Source organism: Stenella coeruleoalba, assembly GCF_951394435.1.
Source record: "Stenella coeruleoalba genome assembly, chromosome: 12".
Classification (NCBI taxonomy): Eukaryota; Metazoa; Chordata; class Mammalia; order Artiodactyla; family Delphinidae; genus Stenella; species Stenella coeruleoalba.
This window is the reverse complement of record NC_137158.1, coordinates 43,209,672-43,227,503: the sequence shown is the minus strand read 5'-3', so window position 1 is coordinate 43,227,503 and position 17,832 is coordinate 43,209,672. Positions and strand designations below refer to the sequence as shown.

Below are 17,832 nucleotides of genomic sequence, written 5' to 3'. Positions count from 1 at the left end.
CATCCACATACCAGCATGGCACACTTAGCTTGACTTAGAGAGTCATTTCTCAAACATTTCTAAAACCTAGTTGATGATGACAGGCGGCAAATAGAAGGCGTGTACTACCATGCTGAAGTGTTTTTTGTATTCACAAAGCACTTTATCACAAAAATTTCAGAGTTCCAGTTTTTCTAACTATTTATCAATTTCTGCATTTATAGTTTGTTTTGAATTGGTAGGATATAGCCACTTGTTTGAATGCAGTTATGAATTGTGCGTATGCCACTCCCACGTCAAATAACTTTCTGCTCCATAGATTTCTTGATTTAGTAAGGACAATGATTTATAGCATCACAAAATTTGTATTTGTATTCTGCAAAAACAAATAATTTCATCTCGTGTTAAACTTTTGACAAATTACAGTAGCAGTCACACTAGCACGAAATGTTGCATCTGTGACAGAATGAACTTCCACCAGCTTCATTGTGATCCCAGGAAATAGATGGGGCAAAAAAAAATCAAACCATAATTGAAATTAATTGATTCTTCTGTTTAAAACACCTGTTAATACGAACATACAACTGGAATCATTTGTGTGGTGTTTTCTTCTGCTAATGAAACCAACACATTAAAGCTCTCACTTCACTTTTCCTATGTGCACAAAAAAAACCTGAACTTAAAAATAAGCGGAATCAACATAGAATAGCATTTGATCTAAAGGAAAAGTCATGCTTCCTAGAGTGCTATGTCAGTGAACCTTCCATAGCTGCCTGTGTTGAATTGTCATCCTTGGGCACAGTCTTGTTACAATAACTGTTAACATTTGAAGTAGTTACTGATGCTTCTTCAGCAGATTGGACTTATCTAGTGAATGATATCATTAAGGCTACCATGGTGAATAATACCAATGAACATTTTGTGCCAGCTAACATCGTCAGCTTTCTTAAACAAACAAAAATTCAGTAATTTTTCATTTAATTTGCATTTTTTCTTTTTCAGTCCATTGCTGCTGAAGAGGATATTGCAAAGTAAAATAGAGTAACAATAGATAAATGACAAAAACACTGTAATGAGAGCATTCACACCATTCTTGAAAAGGTCTGTTTCCTGCAAATGTTTCACATACACCTAACCTGTAATTTTGTTTCCCATGGATCCTTCTGCCCAGTGTTTTGTGCATCTCAGGTTGCAGTATGGGTCAGCACAACTGGTCAGTACATCCAGTGTCTGGCAGGGGCTCTACCAATTGAGAATGGGAGGAGTTAGCTGCCCCAGCTGCTCGTGTCCAACTGCTCTTTATTTTATTGGTGAGCATCCTGCCTGTTTTCCTTGAAAGAGAGGTATTTACTGCAGCCAAGATTGGAAAAGGACAGGAAAGGAGGTGGATTGTCATTGGTTACCATTCAGACTTAATCACACGTAAGGAAGAAAATTCTCTTCGCTGTGCAGTTGTCTCATCACTGGTAGGCAAGACCATGGCTGAAGCCAGTCTTGGTGCATTTTAATGCAACTCTTAATAACAGTCCTTGGTTTAAAAAATGAAACATCTGGACAAAAGCTTCATCTGACAGGCTGCTGGGACAATGGGTGTAATCTAGCGCTTTCACAGACAAGCCATGGCCTAAGGTCACCCTAGTTAGAGATCACATTTCTCCGTCTGCTTTGTACTGTCCTCTTTGGGCCAGGCTGTTCTGATAACACTACCGCTCTGCCCTCCTCTACTGTTGGCTCCAGTCCCACAGCTGAGCAAGCTTTTAAAAATCCACTGAGACCACATTGCTGGGTAACAACCCTCAGTGCTGTCCTCTTGAGTTGGAATAAAGTCGAGCTTTTCACATGGCCCAGGAAGCCTCTTAAGCTCCCACCCGCCCAGCTGGCCCCACTAGATTTTAAGCTTCCTGGTGCCATGTACCTCGCCTGTCTGTTTTCTTCCCCAGTGTGGTACGTGAGAGATGCTCAATATATTTTCTCAAAGGAGTGAATGTGATTTGAGTTGATGAAAGGAAAAAAGAGGGAGTGTCTTGCTAATCTTTGGGGATAAGGAATACAAGTCTCAATCTCTATGTCCTGAACATTATTTCTACCTCTGATAACAAAGTTGGACAGCAGAATGTAGCACAGGACTAAATCATACCCGCTAGCAGAGATGTTATGATGCCTCCAAACTATCCTGATTCTGTAGTCTCCCATCCCCCTCCCGCCCCCTCCCTCCACCCAAGGAGGCAAGTGTGAATTCTAGTGAGTCTATTGTTTTCTCCAGCATTAGGTCAGAGATTTTGTTTTGCATATACTTGGTGTCTGTAACAGGGAAAAGTGCTTCTCTGGTTGATTTGGGGGAAACAGGGCCATGTGACAGTGGTGGTGGAGGAATACTTTGAAGTCACAATTTTGAGATCTTGTGTTCTTACACAACTGCTTTCTGTTGGATCTCTTTTTAAAACATGCTGCCGTTCAGTTTTATCACGAATGCCTTTCCAAGGACAGTAAATGGTTTTACGCACTATGACATCGTTTCCATGGCAACTAATGTATTTTAGCAAAGAGAGAGACTCTGCTAGAAGTAGGCTAAAAAGGACAAATACAGAAATGGCACAGTGTAAAATGTGGGACAGTGTGTGTTGTAGTAAAGATTTTTTTCTTTTTTTTCTGACTTCTTGTTTAGGAAAACCTGTGTAACTAGATCTTGGCTTTTTAACTCTTACTAATAAAATTTTTACTGCACCCAACACTGTCTAGTATTTTGCTGACACAGTTCCTTTAGTTAGTACTTGGATTTTTTTTTTTTTTTTTTGCCTGCTTGTCTGTTTGCTTTAACATGTTCATTCCATCAACATACATACATTTGTAATTTCATCCATTTTTTAAATATGTTATCTTCGCCTCGCGTTCTCCTGTGGCAGCCACCTCACATCCCTGCTGCCCTTGATGGCAGAGCTGCTCGAGAGGGCTGTCTCCACATAGCATTTGTTAAAAAAATCAAAGCCATTCCAAGCAAGCTTTTACCCCACCACTCACTCCATTTACTCACCCCTCATCCTCTAAGACTATTACAATTTACCTCTTTTGTTTTTTTAGAAGCTATCATGTAGAAGTATACATTTCCAATAATTCTACAAAACATCAAGCCCCAGGTGTGAGCGTTTGTGTAAACCCTTTTTTTTAAAAAAAAATAAGAGATTGGGTTACCCTGCTTCGTGCATCTGAATGTACTTGGATTTTGTGTTATATGATAATAAAAACCCCTTTTGTGCTCTTAAATAAACCCCAAGTCGTGGGCAGATAGAAATCAACTTCCTATTTAACAGAAAGAGAAACCAAGGGATAGCTCTTATGACTTACAAAGATAGCAAACCAGTCTATGGGCTGTACGATACCCTCATTTATGTTTTGTTGGACCACATGGTGCATTTTAAAAATTTAAACCAACATTTAAAAGTTGGGCACTTTTGTATAAAAACTGAGATTTCCAGCTTCTCTTGAAAGAAAACAAAAAATTGGAAGGTCTGGCAAAACTGAGCCTGCCTTCCCTCATGATAACAGCCCTCCCAAGGCAGTGCTGCAGCTGTCCTCTCGGGATGGGGCAGGGCACTTCAGCTCACCCCAGCCCCGTCTCACCTGCTCCATTCATTTCTTTTACCTGCCCGGCCCCTGTGGGTTGTTTAATATGTGACTGTTGGTGTACCCTCTCCCTTTGGCCAATCGCAGAGCAAATAAACAGCAGAGCTAGGACAGAACTTGGTTTCCAAGCCAACTGCTTCCTCCCTGGCTGTGGACCAAAATTCTGTGTTTTGGAGCGTAATTCATAGTGGTGAGAGGGATCATTGGGTGGTAGAGCCTACGCTTGTGCCTTACTGCTTGCAGTAATTGTACTGGGTACATTGTTCATACTTGAGGTGCCTCCCCCTCCTGTTTGTTTCTCTCAGAAGGTTATGTGTGCTGTCGGTTGTGACAGGCAGGATGGCAGCGCTCCACTAGGGGTAACTTTTATATGTGCGTAGAAACACTGGCCGGAGGTGAAAGCTCCGTCATCACAGGGGTCCCAGAGTTTGCAGATTTTCAGTGAGGTGAGTGAATATTTATACAAAAGAAATAAGAATGAGGTAGTAGAACAAAGTGTATCCGACATTGGCCAAGGCCCATGATGTCTTCCTTATGTGGGAGACTCAAGGGTGTTCTCCAGCCACCTTTGCTGTCCTCCCCAAGACTAGCCCCTTTCCTTTGAATTCCTCCGGGGTCCCCTTGATGTCAGGGTGCTGAAGATGCCTTTGGACGTGGCATCGACTTTTTCCCAGGCTCTTCACTGCCCTGTGCCCCTCACCATTCTGAACGTGCACGTATCCTTGTGCCCTTACTAGGGGTGGGTAAGGTGGGAGAAGAGTGGCAGGTGCTGCCATCTCACACCTTTGCTGCCATCTCGGACCTTGTTAGAAGGTTCACGTGTGCAGGAAGACACGGGAGAATGAGCTCGTCTGGGGCCAGAATGAATGGCCAGAGGAAAAAACATTTTTTCCTGGGGAAACGGGGCCATGAGGAATACGCCACAACGGAAGGCCTTGTTTGAGCTGGGTCCCGTCCCGGGGCCTGCCCCAGCTGTGGGGCGCACAGCAGATCGTGGTGCCCTGCGTGTCTGTGTGCAGCTGTGGAGGCCCCGGGTGCCCACTGTGAGAGTGTGCCTGTTCCCGGGCTGCAGGCAGGGAGCCAGGAGCCCCCGCCCCCCTTCGCCAGAGAACATTGAGGCGCTTCTGTGTGCACTCTGTATGTGTCTCAGCTTTCTTTGGAATTGTGGCAGAGTCTGGCCCTGCCTGGTCTTTTTTGTGCCTTGGATCCTAAGTTAAGAATAACCGAAGGAACACTGTCCCTGTTGACACGCTCGCTATGGAAGCTGCTATCAAATGGCCATTTTATCCTCAGTCGCCACTGACATTACACCACGTACAGCTCTGAGTTCTCACTTGAGTTTTGATTGAATAGATCTGTGATCGTTGGAGCAGAAAGAAGCCATTCAGACGTGAATATGTGGAGACGTGTCTAGTAACGTGCAGATGTTTTTTGGCAGGTCAATGAATATTTTAAGTCTTTTGCAAGTAGTGAAAAGGGTTGAACTGGGAATAGAGGAGACTGTGGCAGGAGAAAAGTATCCCTCATTTCTCTCTCAATCGTCCATTTCTTAAAATAATCAAACAGAAGCCTGGACCATGATTTAAATCTTGGATTCATCATGGCCCTTCCTTAAATCTCCACCTTATACAAGACGTGATTATGATTCTAATGTATTGAATCATAGTGATTCTAATGTATTGAATGGTTTCCCAGTAACTTTTTTTTTTTTAAGTAGAAAGGAAACACTGGGTAATATTAAAAATAACAGCAGGGCTTCCCTGGTGGCGCAGTGGTTGAGAGTCCGCCTGCCGATGCAGGGGACACGGGTTCGTGCCCCGGTCTGGGAAGATCCCGCATGCTGCGGAGAGGCTGGGCCCATGAGCCATGGCCGCTGAGCCTGCGCGTCTGGAGCCTGTGCCCCACAACGGGAGAGGCCACAACAGTAAGAGGCACGCGTACCGCAAAAAAAAAAAAAATAATAATAACAGCAGAATCTCCAGATTGGATCTTTGTCCTTTATTTGTAGCTAAAGACACAGGACTAAATTTAAAGAACAGGTTGTCTTCTGGTTATGTGTGTATGTGTGCCTGGTATGTGGGTGCACCCTGGGTTTCTACACCCCTTCCCCAGTACCCACTCTGCTCGAACGTGCAGGAGGCAGCGGGGCAGCCTGATGCAGCGTGGTTTCATTTCCTTTATTTCTGCTGGTCAGTTTTTCATTAGTCACCCTGCCACTGCCCCTCTCAACCCTTCACCCCTCCATCTGCAGAGGCGGCCTGAGTGCCTGTGATGCGGCAGGCGCTGTACTCAGTGCCATCCTGGCCACAGATGAGCCAGCGTTCGAGCAGGAGAGGCAGGGAAACAGGTACTGCATGAAGTGCTGTAGGAACACACTGGAGATGAAATCCAGTTCTTCAGAGAAGTGGGACCAAAGGGAAACAGGTGCAGGAAAGTGATTCTGTCCTGAGCCCTGAAGGCCAGTTAGGAGAAGTTTCTACTTACCCAGCACAGTGGGTGAGACTGGAATGATGATGCTTAGTCCAGTGCCAGGAATATGCTGGGGGCTGGATCTATTTTTCTGCCCTTTCCTGGGATAGAAGCGGATTGAGGATATACTGATGGGTGCAGACGCGTGCCCCTCACTGCCTGACTTCTGAGCTGGTGTATGCTGTCTCTCACCACCTGGCCTCTGCCTTAATGTCCCACCTTTCTCCCACCAGCCTTCCACCGTCCTCAGCCACCCCCGTGCACTGCCAAGCCGCTTGCCATTCTCCGAACATGTGGCCAGTGCCCCTTTGCCGGGCCTGGTTATTTCTCTGCCAGCACTGTGCTATCGCAAGGTGTGTAGGTGGAAATAGGAGAGCAGTGGAGGCAGGGGGATGGCTATATCAAGAGGGAGCTCAAAGCTGAGGGTTTCTCAGTGTTGTTCTTAGAGTTTTCTCTAAAAATAAAAATCTTTGTGTATTCCGCCAATGAGGGAGGACTTGAGCTGATCTGAAGAGTGGGGAGTGGTTCGTTCTGGGTCCAGGCCTCGTCCTTCGGCTTCCATTCCTGCAGTCAGTCACACATTTGCAGCGTTTCTGGATCTGCCTTTTCCAGTGGGGAATCTGGGTCACTTCAGTCATGTTCTCAAACAAAACATCAGCACTACTTCAGCAGGAAGAATAAAAGCATGGAACATGCCCTAATGCCCACAAGCCCACCACTGAATACATTTATATCAAAATAGTCAACTATTTAAAATATCTGTATAAACACACATGCATATCTATATTTGTAAACACACATACACACATATGGGGAGGGAGGTGTCTATCTTGCCTTAAGTGTTAGAATCTTAAAACTTGGATATTGCAATAATCTAGGTTTAGAAAACAGATAAAGTAGGAGAATAATTGGTCAAGTTTTTAAATAGAGGAGCCATTGAAATAAAATGTTACCTCTATTTCACCTAAACATTTGATGACCAAAATTTACTTACTCTCGACCTTTCAGAAACAGCCTTTACTTAAGAAAGATAGAACTGGTTTTAAAAACTAATGCCACTCTTCATTCAAAATGGGTTACCACGTGAATTTTACTTTCAGGCAATTCTATTTCATCCATCCATATCCTCTTTGAAACAATGGAGCTGGCGCCTAAAAATATCTCAGGCCGTGTGCGCTTGCTGGGAGACTTTGAGGTTAACGCTGTGACATCCTTCTGGGCTCTGGCTGCAGGGTGATACGTATATGTATTGTCTTTGTTAATTAGCTCGATCTGTTTAGTAAGCCTGAAAAAGAAATTGGATGATGCCGCATATATGTGCGTATGGGTAAGATTCCTCGTGTAGTAGTGAGCCAGCAGCTACAAGCAGCTTTTCAGTTTGCCTTTTGGTAGCGTGGAGTGAAGGCTCGTTCTTTCAGAGCCTGTTGCTGAACTGGGTATCCTGTGTGACTGCAGTTGTGCTGTGTGCATGGGAGAGGCGAAGTTTCCTCACTACTTTGGAAAAGGGTAACGATTCTCCAACTGCTCTTTCTGTGGCAGATGAAGGAATCTTTCACCTTGCATATGAGAACATTCCATTTTATAAATCAGAATGACAGCCTTCCTAAAGGGTTCAGGAGTGGAAGTCAGACTTCTACTGTATAGATGTTCCCTTTGGTGAAAAGTTCTCATAGTACTGACTTACTCTTTGCTGGTTATAGGGAGGCCAGTTGAAATTTCTGGACAGAGGGAATTCCCTTTTTATTTTATTTTTTTACAGCTCAACAGTGTCTAGATCCCCAGTGGGTGAGCCAGAAGAAAAAGCATATATTGCCTGTTTGGTAGGACAAGACAGCATGTCTCAGAAGCAAGGAAGAGATGGGGGTTGTGGGTTGCTGAGGTGCGGGCTGTGGCGAGCTCGTTAGCGTGTCCTCTCCCTCCAGCCTCCGTGCTGCTCCTCTCGCGTGTCTGCAGTGAGTTCATGATTTGAATGCCCCTCTGCAGAAGACAATATATGAGTTTTTAATTCTCTTCCCCATGGTCATTTTTTCTTCCCTTCATTCTGAGTCATCTTTGATTAAACGAAACAAAGATGTGACTGTTAATTACACAGTCTTTCAAACAGTGCAAAAATTCTCTTTTGTGTGTAGGGAGGCGGGGTGGTGGTTTTGATAGGGATGGTAATTTATGATGGGGGTATTTTAAACCATTGACCAGGAAGAAAGATGCTAAGAATCATACTGAAAACAACTTTGAGTCTCTACTAAGATAGGAAAAATTGTTTCTGCTTTTTTTCTTCCAGATTTCTCACACCTTTTACTTTCTGCCCTAACATACTGCTGTCAACGTAATTCCATTCAACCATTGTTATTGTTCTCTTTAGACACCTTATTAAAACTGAAGCTTTGTTCGAACAGCTAAAATCACAAATAATAAATGAGGTACCGTAATATTGGCAGGTTGTAGGCAGAGTGCATGAGCAAGCTGGAGGTCTGCCACCCTGCGCCTGGCACTTTAAAGATTCATGTGAAGCGGGCATGGGTGCCGTCAGAGGCAGCATCAGCTGTGCCAGGGGCTTGACACAAGGTTCTAAGGTGATCTTGGGACTAGATTTCCATGGACAAGTTGTGCAGGTTGGTGGGTTGGCAGGCCTCCTGGAGAGGGGAGCCCCAGCTAATGGGAAAACAGGGCCATCCCAAGAAGGCTGTTTGACAGTGAGGCTCACCCGCAGTCAGATGGGAAGTGGAGCATATAGGGTCTGGGGACAAAGGGGAGATTTAAGCCAAGAGGTAAGTTGAACAAGACCTTGGAGACACATTTTCAGAGTGTCCCAGCTATGGATGACTTGTAGGCACTCTGAAGAAGGGGTGTGTGTGTGTGTGTGTGTGTGTGTGTGTGTGTGTGTGTGTACACTCAAGACCTCCATCCCTGTTTTTCCTGGCTCTGAAAAGTTAAGATCTCATGCTGGCTTCCTTTGGTGGTATGGGGCCAGGTCTTTGCAGTTGCAGGCAGGTGTTTGTAGCAAGTGTGACTTCACAACAATTGTGTGAACAAGAAAAAAAAATTGTGGGCAAATTGATTGTCTGCAGCAAATGAAAATTCTGTGGTGGTGCTTTGTGGGTGGTTTACAGGCAAAGAGTGTTCGGTTCTCTTCTGATGTCTTTTTTTTTTTTTTTTTCTTTTACAGTTTTTTGAAGAAGCAGGATGCTGATCTAGACGTGGAAAAAGTAAGTTGGCAAGTTTTGTACTAAGAGCATGTGCCTTGTAAATTAGAAAGGTTTTCCACTGGGACCCAGGATTTTGTCCACTTTGAACTTGGAATTGTGACGCTGAGCCCATAGGTTTCTAAGAGAGAGGTTGAGTTGGAGATGGAGCTGGTATATGATATAGAAAGTCTTAGCTCACTCAGGTGAACCTGCTACTTTCCCCCTTCCCTTATTTGTAACACTCAATTTTGATAATTATGGGAACATATGTTTTAGCTCTAAGATATGTCTCCCCAGCCCAGAAATAGAACAGAACAGCTGTCCCGTGGCTGCTTTAGGGGCTGCTGAGGGATGGGCAGCCCTCTGACTTCTGGTTAAGGGAGCTTCCCTGTAGTTCATTCATTGTTGGTTTTTCCTCTGCTCTCAGTTGGCTGCTGCTTACTGCTGCCCTAGTTGTACCTTCGAATTGCAGTCACTGTGTAACGGGTCATGCTTTCATTCACTTAACGTTGCTGCCCACTGGGTGTTAGACACCTTGCTGGACTCTGCTGAGACAAAAATGAATGTGACGGATAATACACGGGTAATGATTACACAATATGATAGAGCCGTGCAAGAAGAGCTCTGGAAGCTCAGGCTGAGGGCTGGGCATCCAGAGAAGCTGCTGGAGGGAGGGGATGTGTGAAGGAACCAGGATTTTCATTCTTTCTGTGAATGCTGGCGAGTCTTCTCTGCCTGTGCTTCTCTCATCTCCCAGGCATCTTGGATTCCCAGGAAAGGCTGTACTTACACAGGTCTCACCAGCCACCCATAGGACCCCTTTCTGCCTCAGACTCCATTGCCCAGTCACATCGTCTTGGGTGTAATTTTTCACTGGTTCTCTGGCCAGTCAGGGACTGCCACCTCATCATCCTAGAATGACCTGGTTGTTATTTCTTATTTTGAATTTATGTGTGAGAGAGGTTCTTCTCCTGAACTGGAGCCATTCTGTCTGCATACAATGCACCTTTGTTTTAAGTTGAGGAAGTATACTATCTGAAACGTTGCTCGACACCAATTATGAGCAACCCCTCACCTTTGACCCCATGCAGCCCCCTAGCGATCTCCTCTCAGTCCTGGCCTTTTCAGCTCATACAAACCAAGGGGACTGGGAAATAAAAGGGCTCTAGTCAGGGCCAGCAGAAGGGAGCCTTTGTAGAACCACCATTGGTTAGGTTTTGGCCGTGGAAGCCAGGGGTCGGCAGAGACTTCCCTATGGGGGTGAGTACTGTGGCCCTCTTGGGCCAGGCCAGGCCCCCAGCAGGAGGAGCCTCTGGGCGCCAGGAGCCACCCCAGGGTGGTATAGCACAGAACAGCAGAACGCCTTGGGGGCGGGGGTACCCAGGAAGTGCCTGGTTCCAGGCTGCAGGGCTTGCCTGGCCTCATGCAGCCCAGCGTGAATCCCACAGCCACTAGGTAGGGAGGTCCAGCTCATGCGGGAAGCGTGTCTGTTGAGTTCCAAGGACCGGGCAGACCAGAGGGCTTGGTAAATGGGGTGGGGAGCCCCGAGTGGAATGGATTAAATTCTTGCTTCGGCTCTGCTGTTGACATGCTCTAAGATCTTAGGCGAGTCTACTCTCCTTTCTGAGCCTCATTTTTCTCATCAGGAAAGTGGTCTCTTTTCCAGGACCAAGTAAAAGTCTTCATTTTTTAACTTAAAAACACAAAACATATTTTTTTCGTTTTCTGACTTGAGCCTTGAATCAAAAAAGAAAAGTGACTGTTGGCCACAGCCCGTCGCAGGCTGGGAGCTCCTTTCAGGCAGAGCCTGATCCGTTGTACCTCCAGGTACTACTCTGGCAGCAGTGAGTGTCTAACAGAGGAATGAATGTGACCGACCCTGTCATGTGGGTTGGATGTTTGTAAGTACTGAGGGAAGTTAGAATAAAAGAAGCTAAGTGGGGGGTGGGAAATGCTTCTTGGGCTGCGTGAGTTTGGGCTTCTCTGAAGGGCTCTGCCTGTACCCTCTCAGACAAGGAGTTAATGACCTGAAAGACACTTAACCGCCCAAGGGGAGTTCACTATTTTAAAAGCTCTAATTCAAAAGCTCCAATTCCAAAATCTTTTTCTAATGCTCGGAGAAGGCTGTTGAGTACAGATATACCAACTTCTTTTTGCCTGTATTTATATGTATATCTGCCAGGAAGAATCTAGTACGGGGTGCGCCTCCATTGTTTAAGTAAATGATGCCTGTTAGCCAACCCAAGTGAAGAAAAATCACTGATGTCAGAGTGTGTTTTTTTCCCAGTAGATTTTCGGGTTTTCTCTTTCAGTCGAACATTTTGGTAAAGACAGAACTGTGAAAGGAAAATTAGCTTTGACATGCCAAAGCTCAAAGATAAATCAGCATACACTCTGTAATTATTAATTATTGTCTGTGGTTTATTGGACTTCCACTACATACTGAGTGCTTTTTATATGTGTCACACTTAACTGTTACAACAATAATGTGAGGAGACCATGTCCCTTATCATGAGTTGCCCGAGGCACCATAGTAATAGCAAGGATTCTAGTCGTATCTGTCTGGTCCAGAGCCTTCTCTTTCTCATACCCCGTCTTACCTTGGAATTGATAGAATATTTGAGACAGTATATTTGTGTTACCTTTCTTGAAAAAGTTTTATGAGTAAGTAATGACAAATCAATATTACTTTCTAGAGAGGTCTTCCTTGACTCCCAGTCTGGATGGGGTTGCTCTCCCACCATGCACTTCTTCAAAACTATCGTTGTATAGTTATTTGTACAATAGCCATCTAATATCTGTTTCCTATTGGAATGTAAGCTTTGTCAGGTCTGAATCCTTCATGTGTTAAGCCTAGAGCCTGCACCTAGTAGGCCCTCTTAAGATGTTGAATGCTACATGACCAAATTGAGGGGTAATGAGGCCCAATGAAAGCCACCTTGGTAGGTAGGAAAGTAAAAAACCTTATTGTGTACTCCAGAAATCATGTTCCTCTTCTCCATCTATGGGTTTTATCTGTGGAAATCATGCTTGTTAATAGCGTTCTACGGAGATAAGACAATCACTCCCTGGCTTTCTCCCCAAAAGTGCAAAGTTTCAAGCAGGCAAACGAACAGATAATTCTTAAGAATGAAGTAATCTGGGCAAGCAAAGCAAGTCTGAAGATTATCAAGGGAGGAGCAGTAAGAACACAAAGGAAACATTAAACAGTTTTTTTCACAGAATCTTCCAGAATTATTGAGAGATACACTTCGAGTATGGTTTCCTTAAATAACTGATTTAAATATATAAGGTGTATATTCTTATAAAAGTGTATTTTATACTTCTATAAAATGTATGTTTCTTCTAAAAGTGAAACCCATCCTCAGCTGAATTTTAAAGAATATGTAGTTTTTATTTTTATGGCAGCAAAACAAAAATGTACTTTTTTTTTTCAAAAATGTACTTTTTAAAATAAAAAGCTGATAAAATTGAGTCATCTTATTTAGTACTTTAAATCATGATTTAAATGAATTTGATTAAAATAACACCTCTTTGGTCATAACTACTCTCCAAGTTCTGAGGAGGCAGGTTTGATTTTCATGTACCCTACATGGCCTTTGTCTAGCATGATTAAAGTATTTTGGCGCCTGCCTCGAGAGAGACCCTTGTCATATCTGTAGCTTCAGTGAGACCAAGAATTCCTGTACTGCTATTCCAGCTGTTCACAGGGCTTAGATAGCTGCCTTCAGGCCACAAATATGGCTAAAATACTGCTGTCTGTTTGATAGACACGGAGGCCACCTCAACTAAAATTGTCATTCAGAAAGAAAAGTAAATTAAAAAATTACCTCCTGCTTTAGAGTTGTTTCCTTTCTCTCAGTGAATTCCTTGAAATGTGTTAGTCTGCATGTAAATGTACATAGAAGTTACTCCATTTTTCAGTCTTTCTTTTGTTTTACTAAGTCCCAAGAGAAATGATAAAAAATATCTGAGATTCTTATTGTGAAGCTAATAGTCTTATGAAAAAAAACCCCACCTCTTTCTAAACAGTGAAGGGTTCAAAATTCAAGACTGCGTTAGGCACTGAGCTTTAAAGTCATGTGTATGTGATTCCTAACAGCTGGTTGGGAAGAGGAAAAAATAGTTCATATTTTCCTTTAGTTGGGGGAATACAATTTCCAGGGGTCAGAGGATCAGCAGGGCTTATACGGAATGTCCGAAGGCTTGAGCGTGCTGGTCACTGGGAAGGCATGCATCTGTGTCTCCAGGGGCAGCGTGTTGGGAGTCGGTGCTGGGTGCATCACCTCACTGCTTGCTCTAAGGAGGAGGAGAGAGAGTGAAGAGGAGGGACAGCATAAGCAGAACTCTCTGTTGTCAGTAGAAGCCACTCTTCCTGAATGGAGGGGAGGGCTCAGCAGGTGCTTGTGGGTCCCTTAGGCCCTCTGAAACCCATGCCTAGGGGCCTGTGGGATGCCAGGTTTAGCCCCAATGAGCTTCCATTCTCCACGCCCCCTGCCCCAGCCTCACACACATACTGACCCATTCTACTGGTGACTGGGCATCGGGAAAGACCAGCATCTGTTTCACTGAGTAAGGGCCAGGCTTCACACAGACTGCTTTCCTGGTGACTAGGGCTCTAGAAAAGGGAATGGCTTTGGGTTGGGGGTGGGGGAGTGTGTGTGTGTAGGAGCGAGGAACTTGCACAGAATTCTGTTTTAGATTGAAGAGCAAACATTTTTAGTCCTGGATGAAAAATAGTTGTTATGCATCACCCATAATAACTGACCAGCTTTCTTCTACATAAATCTCTGGCTTGTAAAACTAAGCACTGCTGTCCAAGAAGAAAAAACATGCCCTCTGTCAGTTTGAATTTCCAAGATAATAAAAGATCCCTCTTCCTAGATATTATAAACCCAGGCAGATACTCGTGGCAGTTGGAAGAACTACAGGTAACAATATTACGTTGTCTAGTCCTGGATGCAGAGCAGTTAATTCATCCTTTCCTCAAACATTAATGAACTCAGGTGGGCCAACCACTGTTTAGACCACATGTCATCTTATTCACTTGTCCTAGTTTACATGTGAGGAAAACGAAGCTCAACAGAAATGAAATGATTTACCCAAGGACTTGAATCTAGGAAGCAGAAGATCTAAACTAGGTCTCGGTCTCTTTCCACTCCACTACGGAGGTTCTCTTGAGCAGAAGACAGATGAATCATCATCAGCCTTCTGTCATCAAACTGTCAGTTTTATACGTACCTTTCATTTTCTCTTCCCTGATTTTAAAAGGACTTTCTCCCTTATTTGTGGCTTTTAAAATAGTAATGATGTTTTTATCAAGGAGACATTAGAAACTCAAAAGGGGAACCATTTCCTGAAACCTGACCTGGTGCCACCTGGTGGTTCCCTCAGTGACAGCGTGAGAGTGACTTACAGAGGTGGTGGTGGTGGGAGTCTGGGGAGGCCTGCGGGACCCTCATTCTCTTTCCACAGCTGGTTCCTAGGCTGGGGGATCATGTCATTATATTGCTCATCTCAGTAGCAGTCATCATTCTCCAAGAGCTGGATGTTGCCAGGCGAGGGTGGGGAGAGACACTGCCCACATTACAATAGAGAATAAAGACTCGCTCCCTCCTACTCCAGAGGCTTCCTCCTCCCATCTCTGCCATGAGATGCTGCATAATCTGTTCCCCGGCAGCCAGGCCTGCTGGATGGAGGTTGGAGTCTTCTGGTTGTCTGCCCTGCTTAGATTTGTCGTCTGCTGAATTTGTGTGTGACGGAGAGATTGCTGGTAAAATGTGCACGCACAATGGCTTAAAAGATGCTTTTGTCACTGCCCCAAACACTTCTAAAAGCACGGCTGCACTTGTTCTGAGTCTAGTATGGAATAGGCCATAAAGACACATAAAAATTCGAGCTTTTCCCTTAAAGGAGGCTATTACTGCCCACTTTGGGCCCATAACAACATTTTATTTAAGCAGAAAACCTTCCATATTAGTTTTCTGTGGCTGTCCTAAGAAATGACCACAAACTCAGTGTCTTAAAACAACAGAGATTTATTCTCTTGTGGTTTCGGAGTCAGAGTCCAATGTTAAGATGTCAGCAGAAATGCATCCCCGTCAGAGGCTTTGGGGCAGAATCGGTTGCTTGTCTCTCTCTTCCAGCCTTTGGTGACTCTAGGTGCTCCTTGACTTGTGGCCACATCTCTCCAATCCCTACCTCTGCCTTCACGTTACCTTCTTCCCCATGCATCTCTATCCCATCGCCCCCTGCATCCCTCTTGTAAGGGTACCTGTGATGGCTTTGAGAGCCCACCAGCTAATCCAGGATCAGCTCTCCTCTGGACGGTCTTAACTTTATCATCTCACAGCATGCCATGTAAGATAATATTCACAGGTTGCAGGGATTAGGAAGTGACTGTCTTAGGGAGGGGTAGATGTTTTTCTGCCTCTCGAGCCTTCTCTTGGGGAATTTCTGTCTTTTTCATTTCCTGAAACATAAAGCCTGCTACCACATATTTTACAAGTTACTTGAGTGAATTTGATTTTCCTGGAAGGGGCCACTTGGAAGACCTAAGAAGTGACCTTGTCTCCCAGGCCTCCAAGCAGGCCAGGCCAGGCCTGTCTTCTTTCTCAGGTAATGTACAGGGTGAAGAATTATGGACTCTGAGAGCCGGGAGGGGCCTTTGAAATCAGATCCTCCAGTCTGAGGGGGAAACTGAGGTTAGAGAGGCAGGGTCACCGAGTCAGGAGTGGAGTGGGACCAGTGCTTACTGCTTCAGCCCCTCTCCCACTGTGTTCCTGCAGATCTCCAAGCTGTCTCTCGTAATATAAGCCTTTAGGTCTTTCTTCATGTGAGAGCTCTTCACCTGAAAATGCCATCCCTGCAAATCCTCCTTTCCTAGGCCAATAGCCCTGGTTCTTCCAAATATGCTTACGTTACCTCATGTCAGGAATTCTGTTACTCTGGTTACTTTCTCCTGGATGCATTCCCTTCCTGTCACTGTCTCTTTAAGAGCGTGGCACTCAGACATGGACAATACTTCAGAGATGGCTCCGCCAGTGTAGAGTAAGGACTCTACACCTAAGACTGTCAGGCCTGTGAGATGCACGTGTTTTCTGCATCATTAAATGAGGTACCAGTACAGACCAGGATCACGTCTCTCATTCAGCCTCTCTGTGGCACCTTCCGCTTGCACTGAGCTTGCATTCAATAAACATCCATAAGACCTTAAAATATGAATTGCTTTAAACCCGTCTCCTTTGCCCTTGCCATGTAAAAGAGCTGGGCTTGTGTCAGGAGCAGGGTGGGATCAGCTGGGGATCAGAATGTAATCCAGATGGGAGTCCAGAGAACAGAGAGATCCATGGCCTGGGGTACGCTCATGGGGACATAAGGGCAGCAGGCCGTGACAGGAGGCAGTTAGGACAGCTGGGAAGGCATAGCCTCGGGGGAATCCTTCCAGAGGTGGCAGTCTACATGGGCAGATGTTTGGCAGCCGAATCGAATCGTTTGGCCGAGCGGGTCGAGGGGCCAGATAAGAGGAGTGCTAGTGTATGGGGACAAGACCGCAGCCAGGACGCTGTAGAAGAGTTGGGTCCACAAGAATGAATTACAAGATCAACTGCTGAAAAGGGGTGGGGCCCAGGACAGGAGACTGAGCCCAAAGAGTAAAAGGCAGCCTCAGGTCTGAAGTCAGAGTCATAACATTGATGGGAGTTGGAATGTCAGTGGCCTGGAGCCTCTCCCACCCAGAGCCTGGGGTCAGAGCAGAGCTTATGAATAGGGTGAGTCGTCCCAGCTGAGCACATTGGAGGGTATGGAGCAGGTACCGACATCATCCTACATTTATGCAATAGATTTCTTTTAACAGTCAAAAGCAGGGTTTTATCTTTTAACTTAGGGGGATTATGTTGTTGTTTTGGTCAGTTCTAGTGGCCATTTCAGCCTGTTGAAATCCTTTAAAATCCCTGTTCTTTCTTTTTTCTGTCTTGGCTCCTTTACTTTTTAAAAAATTTTTATTGGAGTATAGTTGATTTACAATGTTGTGTTAGTTTTAGGTGTATGTTCTTTCTTCCGATTAATTAACTACCCCCTTTCAGCTGAGAATTATTTGTGATCTCCATAAGCACATCTTGATGAAAACATCTTAACCAAAGGTGATGAACCTCCCAAGTCCTCCTGTACAAGGTCCTCCCTCCACGTCAGTGTTGCTCCCTGTGATGTTTGTGCCCTCGGGAGGGCCATCCAGTCACCTCTGAGTCCACCAAACCCAGTTGTCACTTGGCCCGGGGTTTCCCATCTTGCTCAGCTATGTTTTGAGTGACTGTCCCGAGCTTTGCTGGCATCAGGGTGCTCTGTGTCTATAATTTATCACTCTGACAGTCCCGTGAAAGGGCCCTGAGTTAGAGGCAGTGCCACGGGGAGGGAGAGTTGGTAGAGTACTTCGTTATTCACTGCTTTGAGGGCAGAGGTACCGGTTTGCTCTCACTGATGTCGGTGGGTTTCAGTCCTGAGCCCCACTTTCTGTAGCACCCCCGGGGCATCAGCTCGTGGGTGATTCTGAAGGAGGGACTAGAACCCCGTACTCAGATGT

At 45.1% G+C, this 17,832-nt stretch overlaps 1 protein-coding gene across 2 annotated transcripts in view; it reads left to right on the top strand.

Moving 5' to 3' along the window:
• The window catches only part of FYN (FYN proto-oncogene, Src family tyrosine kinase), a 211,801-nt gene that overhangs the window by 16,436 nt on the left and 177,533 nt on the right, over nucleotides 1-17,832 (top strand). For both annotated transcript variants that reach the window (XM_079939935.1, XM_079939932.1), the window contains exon 2: nucleotides 9,236-9,275. The gene's annotated coding sequence lies outside the window, so the exon portion shown is untranslated. The remainder of the gene's footprint in view (nucleotides 1-9,235; nucleotides 9,276-17,832) is intronic.